This window comes from Sesamum indicum, linkage group LG12 (assembly GCF_026168435.1).
Source record: "Sesamum indicum cultivar Baizhima isolate 11 linkage group LG12, ASM2616843v1, whole genome shotgun sequence".
In the NCBI taxonomy this organism is placed as follows: Eukaryota; Viridiplantae; Streptophyta; class Magnoliopsida; order Lamiales; family Pedaliaceae; genus Sesamum; species Sesamum indicum.
Window position 1 is genome coordinate 12,123,244 of NC_142668.1, and position 9,057 is coordinate 12,132,300.

Consider the following 9,057-nt stretch of genomic DNA (forward strand, 5'->3'; position numbering starts at 1 on the left):
TTCATAAATGGTAATGTGATAGGACTTTGGTAGAGTTATCTTAGGAGTAATGGTACTTAATAGAAGAAATTACTTACCCATTACCTTACGTAAAAACTAATTAATTTCTGATTAATCTAATACCAAAGATTAAGTGTTATTTCTCCAAATCAACTACTTTTCTACATATTTCTATCTTTTAGCTTATAACCATTTTTTTCTTTTTTTGAAAATTATTATAATTCTCAAAGTTTCACCAAATATAAATATAATGTTTAAAGGGATTTTTTTTAGTCAAATCCCGATTCATTTCAATCGGATCAATACGATGACTTAAATTATGAGATAAATAAATAAATTATGTTAAATTGTAATATTATTCATTTCTCAAATTTATTATTAATTTAATCATCGGAGAATTTTCGCCTAAATCATCTCATGAAGGAGGACCCGTGGATCACCATGGGGCTTGGCGGTGAAACCATCACAAATTGACACGACAAATTAGTTGAGAGAAACTAACATTCAGATGTAAAAGCAAAATTAGGAACATAGATGAATCAATTCTTAGATCCATTCTACTTTGACGTATACGTCTGTATAAGAAAAATTAGTTTAGATTAATACAATATTTACTTTGTTATATGGGGCTCAATATAAAACCAAAATTCTGTACCAATTACTGTTATACCTGAATAACTAATACCACCTTGATAGGGGGTATAAAATTAGTCCCAAAATGTGAATAATCATTATACCCTTGAATTTGATCGAATATTATTATTAATAATAATGATATGAAAATAATAATACCCTTGAATTTGATCGAATATTATTATTATTAATAATAATAAATAATGATATGAAAATAATAATAATAATAATTAAAAAATAATAACGATAATAATAATAGTAGTAGTAGTAGTAATAATAATAATAATATATTATTGTCTACTAAATTTTGTAAATAAGAGTTCAAAGATAATTTTTCTACTAAAAGTAGGTGGATATATCAAAATAAATATTTGATAGAATTTATTCTATTTCGATATTACATATAAGTAAACGTGCAAGTAACAAAAAAAAAGGCGTACCACGGTGCCAGATATGCACATCGGAAGGCAGAGTAATGTAGCACTTACTAGTTACCACTGCGGAAGTTGAGATGAGAAGCAGAATTGAAGGCAAAGTAGTTGATTGGGGCAGTGACGAGTGTAGTAACTGGTACATGAATCATGAATGAATTGAGTGCAATTTAGTCCTTTTTCTTTTCCCTTTCCGCTTTTGGCAGAACACCACCACGTACTACTTCCTTTACATTGTTTTATCATTTAACCTAGTTAGGGTTTCTGGCCACCCAAAATATGTGGGGGTACATGCTCCTCAAAATTGGACTCACACCGATTCATCCCAACCCAACATTTTTAACCAAAGTGTTAGGGTTTGTGGCTAACTTTAAATTTCTATAAATTAGGATAATCATACCCGCACCCCTTCATTTATAATTTATTTATATAAATTATCAATTTTTTTGAGTAATTATAGAAATTACCTCTAATGATAAAAAGAAAGGTAAAATTACATTTTTAATTTTGTAACTTTAGGTTATTGGTATTTTTTTATCCTCTAACTTACTCCATTTACATATTTAGTTTCCTTTTTGACGAATTAGTTCTGAACATCTTACATTTTGGGCAAATTTTGTTATGTATTGACAATCTTGGTCCTAACGACTCATAGTTACAAGACAAAAAATGATATCTATTATGGTGTGAGAAGGAGACCAAAATTGTCAGTATATGACTAAATTTGTTAAAGAGGAATCAAATGTGAGATGTTCAAAACTAAATTAGTCGAAAAAAAAAAAGAATAAATGTGCAAGAAGAGTAAGTTACATGAGCAAAAGTGCTAACGGCCTAAAGTTACAGGATCAAAAATATCATTTTGCCGGTAAAAAAATAGGGATAGTTTATGTAGACATATTTGAGGGTATTGTGTAATTTTTCAAAATTATATGATAATTTGTGTAAATGATGTTAGCATTTTTTATGAATGTATGTGTAATTTCTCAAAAAATTGAAATAATTTGTATGATATAGACTTAGGTCAAGAAGGCATAGATGTAACTATCCCTATAAAGTATTTGAACTGAATTTATTTAAATAATTGTGTGTTATAAAAGATTTTAAACTTTCAAACTCCTATTTTGATCACAATAGCATGATTCGTAATGTGATTGATTAATGTTGTAAATTATATATTAATCGCATAACAAGTATTAATACGTATGATTTGAGTGGACATGATGGAAGCTAATTTAAATTAAGACTTGTTCTTCCACAAACATGTGGACCCGTAATATAATTGCAGCACTTTCTAACCAGAGAAATGCTGGATTATCTATCTAATTTACATGATCATGAGACTGAAACATCGTTGACCACACAATTAGGACAGCGAAACCTGCTCTAATTAATCTTAGCCAAGTGCTTAATCAGAGGACTTTATGTTAGAGCATCTTTGGTGATCAATAATTTGTATATGTCTACTGTAAAATCATGTGGACAATTAAGATGTACCACCTGCTGTTCATATTATACCTACGCCTTTTGGAGTAAGTATGTGTATTTGATGCATGATTATGGAACTTTTAGAACAAGAAGATGCATAAACACTAGAAAATAACTTGAGCAAAATATTTTGAGAAAATTTTCCCAAATATTGTGAAAATCCCAATTATTGACATATATATATATATGTACTTATTTTTACATTTATTTGTTTTATATATATTTTGATCCGGGTCAAAATCTACGCGACCTCCTTGGATTGATCTCCCAAGCGGTTCGAGGTCGCTCCTTCTCCCAGACTAGTGATTGGGTCCTGAGAAAAGAAGCAGATTGTTAGGCTTGCTGGGGTGGCCCACAGCTAAGACCCTCCGATGCTTAAGTCAGTGTTTAGTTCTGAGGTCGAAATATGGGGTCGCTTAGAAAAATAACGAGTTGAAGCGACCCAAAAGTAAAGTGTGGTTAAGACAACGTACCATTAATGCACCGACTAGGGGTATTTATAGAGAGAAACTAGGGGTCTGTTGACCCAATAAGCGCGTTCTAAGTGTCTCGGGTCGTCGGGTCGGGTCGCGATCCGACCCGGTAATCAATGCGCAGGTCACGCTGGTAAACTTGCAATTTTGAGCCTGTTCAGGGGTAGAATTGTCTTTTTATGAGAAAATAGGGTTTTACCCATATCATTACTCCCCTACTTTTCTTAGTGTGAGTAGCACGCTGAGGAAAGTCGAAAGGTCTGTCGATCTCGTCCTTTAGATCATCGTTGCCATCTCGATATCTGACCGTTGTCTTCGACACGAATCTCCATGAATTTACCCCTATAAATATAGAAGGATTTGACCGCAGCCTTGCCTTTTACTAACAATCTCAATCATTCCAAGTGCGACCTGCCTCTTCCCGCTGCGACCTGCCTTCTAGCCAGGTACTTCCGAGCGACCTCCCTTTTAAATTATGTCTTCCAAGCCTAGTAGTTCTAGTAGCTCATCTGGTAGTTCATCTGCGACCTCACAAATGCCCGTAGCTCGTAGAAAACAGATAGAATCATCTAGCGTAGGTAGAAACGACCCAGAAATAACGATCCCGCTGACGACTCCAGCACGTAGTGAGGGTGAACCGACTGATAAACCTTGGCTAACTATTGAAAGTACTTTATACTGGACAACTGATACGATTAGAAAGAAATATTATATTCCTCTAAATTTCGAAATTATTCTTCCTTCTCCCTCAGATCGCATGAATCGACCTCCACCAGGTAGTTGTCCGATTTTTGTTGTACACTTAGCCGTAGGTTTGCGTTTTCCCCTTCCTCGCACCGTTGCCAGAATTTTATCTAGGTTAGAGATATGTCCCATGCAGCTAGCTCCCAATTCTGTTCGTCATATTCTAGCTTTCATCATCATAATGGAATACTTCGAGCTTGAACCAGATTTCGATAACTTCTGGTCGCTTTACAAGTTTACGACCTCGAAGAGGTCAGGCGACCAGGGCTTTTTCTATCTCACTGCCAAACTAAACTGTGCCTTTGTTACCAAGTTAAAGTCCAATGTGGGCTCTTGGAAAGATAAATTTTTCTTCCTTCGAACTCCCCCTAACCAAGTCTGGCCATTCCCTTGTGACTGGCGAACTACTAAACCCGAACCCAAAGTCCACGGTGTAGGATTAGATGACGATATGATTGGTACTCTCACCCGGTATCAATATGAAGCCAAATTGCTTTTGACGGAGCATACCTTGAAGCTCGCAGGTCTCAGCCCGACACCTATTCAAACCCGGGGTTCTTTAGGTGATCCATCTCTTTCCTCCCTATGTTCACAATTTATGGGTATTTAGTGGTGACTGGATTTTATCTTTGCAGATATCGCCAGAATGGTTCGCGCCAAAAGGGCTAAGCAAACAGTTTCTCCTTTGGGACCAGACTCCCAGTGTACTCCATCTGCTCCTACAGAAAATGCATCCAGGTCGCACAGAGTTCGCTCCCTGAGTCCACTGTGCGTGACTCCCATTGAGGTCGCCAGTGAAAATAACGATCCAGTTCCTGAGCATCTGCCGATTGATTCCGAAGAACAAAATGATCCTGAACCGCTTATACAGAAGAAATCTTAGGGGAAACAGGTCGCTTCAGAGTCGTCTAAGAGGAAGCATAATTCCCCGCGACCTAGTCCCACATCTCAAAAGAAAACCAAAGCAAATCCTTCAGCGGAAAGCGAGAATCTGAAGGTAGACGACGAGTTGACTGCTTGGTGGAGAGAGGCCCAGGTAGACCTCCAATCGCCTTCATATAGTCCTGCTGCCATGGAGGGTGAGAAACTGGTGCCGAACTGGGCCATCTCTGGCCAAAGTTCTGTGCTGAAGACCCACGTCGGCCAAGACTCCTGGGAGTTGTATAAATTCACCATCCTACCTCGCGATCAAGCTCTCCTCGCTCCCATGTCGCATATTCGGGTTGAGCAGAACTTCGCTCACTCCCTCTCACAGGTAGTGTTCTACCAACTTCTTCAACTCCTTTTGCTTTTGTCATACTAATTCTCAGCTGCTATATATAGGTTTCAACTTTCGGACATCATTTATCCTTGAAGTGCAATTATTGGCGACATGAGAAGATGGTCGCTGATAAACTACTTGAAGAAAAGAGCTCGAAGTTGGCGATTTGCGAGAAAGAGAAGGTCGAGCTCGAGGCTCAGAAGTCCGAGCTTGAGGCTCAATTAAGAGAACTCAGGCAGAAGGTCGCATCTTCGGTGGAATCGGCTAAGGTTGAAGGATTTTCAGCGGGTCGGGTGGTCGGTCGAGAAGAATACCTTTTTTCAGAGGAGTATCAACACCAGCTCGAGGTTGCTCGGAATCAAGGTCGCGGTCAGTACTTAAGTTCTGATGGCTATAAGAAAACCTTGGCGAACACACGGTTGTAGGGAGCTCGAGATTTCTTGAAGTCTACCGCATTCATGACCGCTGTAGAAGCTAAGTCTGCCGACTATATTATTAAAGGTTTTGATCGTTGCACTTCCCAAATAAAGAAGCTGAAGGGGTTCGCAGATGGGTTCGATACGACCTGGACCCTACCTTGGATGGCAATCTTGCAGCGTTCCCTGAAGAACCCCCTTTGAAACATGACGATGAATTTGGGGTTTTGGTGGAGGAAATTCGGAATATGGGTGAAGATGCAGTAGATAAGTAGGCTCTCGTATTTTCAATTTGTAATTGTTTACGTAGATCACTACGCTTACTTCAGAATCGAATCTGTAGATCATCCTTCTACTCAATGAACTTCCTTCTTTATAAGAGATTCCGCTTTCATCTTCGTATTCCCAGAATTCCCATTAGACAAGTAAGATAATTAGTAATCCATTCTCAAATAAAGTGAAAATAGGTGAGGTTTCAAAGCATTATCTTTCCTGATTGCATTGACTGGTTCCCGGTGACATGGGGATGCATATTTTTAGATCGCGTAATTATTGGTTGTTGCACCCCATGTTGTCCTGATGGGTCGCGCCCTTTCCAGGCCTCGTAGTTGGCGGTCCTTTATAGACGAAGGGTCGCTCCTTTTCTAGGTCGCGTAGTTGATGGTCTTTCGCAGACGCGAGGGGTTGCGCCTTTTCAGGTTGCGTAGTTGATGGTCTTTCGCAGACACAAGGGATCGCGCCTTTTCCAGGTCTCGTAGTTGGTGGTCCTTTATAGACGAAGGGTCGCTCCTTTTTCAGGTCGCGTAGTTGATGGTCTTTCGCAGACACAAGGGGTCGCGCCTTTTCCAGGTCGCGTAGTTGATGGTCTTTTCCAGACACAAGGGATCGCGCCTTTTTCAGGTCGCGTAATTGATGGTTTTTCGCAGACATAAGGGATCGCGCCTTTTCCAGGTCGCGTAGTTGATGGTCTTTCGCAGACACAAGGGATCGTGCCCTTTTCAGGTCGCGTAGTTGATGGTCTTTCACAGACACAAGGGATCGCGCCTTTTTCAGGTCGCGTAGTTAATAGTGGCATGATATTGCATCATAGAATAAGGTACCACTGAAGAGCTATTTATTTCACGTGAACATTCATAAATGCTAATACTACCAAATATTGTAATTGCGTACATGATTTGTAATGTAAACACTATAACATCATTTCTGCAAAAAAGATAATCATCCGCTATAGAAATAAAGATACGAGCATACCCACTTCTTCTGGATGTCCTAGCTCTATTAGGCCACTGTAGCGGACTGCTATCTTCAATCATCATCACGCTTGCTCTCTGGAGGTGACCATCGTCACGTACTAGTGGTACTTTGGCGAAAAAGGTCTCCCTTCATCTTACCTCCGCCTATCTTGACTTCGATCTCGATCTCCTTCCCATTCTCTGTCCTTGATTGCATTCATCTCCTCCTCGTTGATATACTTGTGGGCCAAAAGCATCAATTGTTCTACATCCCCGGGAGGATCTCTAGCTAACGCTGATGCGAACGGTCCCTTCTTTAAACCGTGTACTAATATACTCGTCATCATATCGATCCGCAGATCCTGCACCTCCAATGTCTCGTTATTGAATCTCCCCATAAAATCTTTAAGAGATTCATCACTTCCTTGCCAGATCGCGAACAAGTGGGCCGCTGATCTTTTTGACTTTTGTTTGCTAGCGAAGTGGTACGCGAACCTATGTATCAATTGCTCATACGATCCGATGGTCCCATTTGGTAAGCTGGTGAACCATTCTTGTGCCTTCCCTGTCAAAGTAGTCACAAACAACTTTGCATTAATAGAGTCCGTTTGCCTATATAGATTCATTACCATTTCGAACGTAGTGATATGCTCGCGCGGATCCTTCAACCCATCGTATTTAGGTAGGTCGGGTAATTGAAAGTTTGGACCAACAACTTCGGATAGAATTTCGTTAATGAAGGGGGAGTTCAAATTTCGCCTAGCCGGGTCGCCTCGCTTCTTCAAGTCGCTTCGCTTCTTCAGGTCGTCTAGCTGTTGCTTCAATTTCTCTATCTGCCTTCTTACGTCTTCCATTTCAGCTCCGGAGATCGCTGGCTGTCCTGCCTTATTGTTGCTAGATGCGGTAACCGATCTCCCTCTCACCCAGCTGGTGGCTGGCGTTACTTCCTTATTCTTCCTTACACGAACAGTTCCTTCTACTTGACCACCCACGATCCCTTTCCTCCGTTCTTCCGTCCGTCTTCTCCTCGACGGTTCCCCAACAAATGGATAGTGCTCATCCATGACATTCTTACTCGCTATCCCGATCATTCGCTGCTTCGCTCGATCGGTTAGATGCCACCTTCCCTCTTGTTCATACCTTGATGATTCTGACATGGCAAATTCTCCCTCAAACCAAATCTAAAAGGGGCTTTCCTCAGATTCCCACAGACGACGCCAACTGATTCGGGTCGAAATCTACGCGACCTCCTTGGATTGATCTCCCAAGCGGTTCGAGATCGCTCCTTCCCCCAGACTAGTGATTGGGTCCTGAGAAAAGAAGCAGATCGTTAGGCTTGCTGGGGTGGTCCCCAGCTAAGACCCTCCGATGCTTAAGTCAGTGTTTAGTTCTGAGGTCGAAATATGGGGTCGCTTAGAAAAATAGCGAGCTGAAGCGACCCGAGAGTAAAGTGTGGTTAAGACAACATACCATTAATGCACTGACTGGGGGTATTTATAGAGAGAAACTGGGGGTCTGTTGACCCAATAAGCGCATTCTAACCCGACCCGGTAATCAATGCGCGGGTCACGCTGGTAAACTTGTAATTTTGAGCCTGTTCAGGGGTAGAATTATCTTTTTATGAGAAAATAGGGTTTTACCCGTATCATATTTAAACTATTACATCAATTAAAAAAATGTATATAAATATAAACAAAACATGAACACATTTTTTAGAAACACATTCATAGGAACAATTGAAATTAAAAAAAGTGAAAAGGGATATGGGAACATAGCTCACATTAGCTTGGTCCTTATGTTTGTACCAAAAGCGTGGCAGCACATGCCTATAAATTGTGACTCCAACACTGAGGATGACGACTTTAATTTGTGGGGGGTGCCCTAGCTATGTGGTGTGGGATATAACCTATATGGAGCTCCCACCCTTCTTCCCAACAAAAAGGGTTCAGTTTCTACACTAACAGTACTACAAAGTAATAGGTGAAAATTGAGGTCCGACCATGGAAAAAATATTATATTGAATCTTATTAATGTGTGAGTATTATTTTATTTTAATAAAAATTATTGTTTTATTGTAATAATAGTTATTTTTGATTAAGTAATTGATATATGTTGATTGTTGATTTCTAAAATTTACGCTCTAACAAATTTACTAAAAAAAAATTGTACTAAAAATGTCGTGGACTTGTGTTTTGAAAAATTTATTTACTTGTTGACTTAGATATTTGTAGCGCTAAAAGGTATTATTATGATAAAGAAAATATAGTTATTAATTCTTTAGTATTTGTTGTTCGAAATCTCATAAGTACAGTGCGACATGGGAGTATATATCTGTATTAATTATGTTTTCTTTTTTCTTTTCTGGAATTAAAGAATAATTCT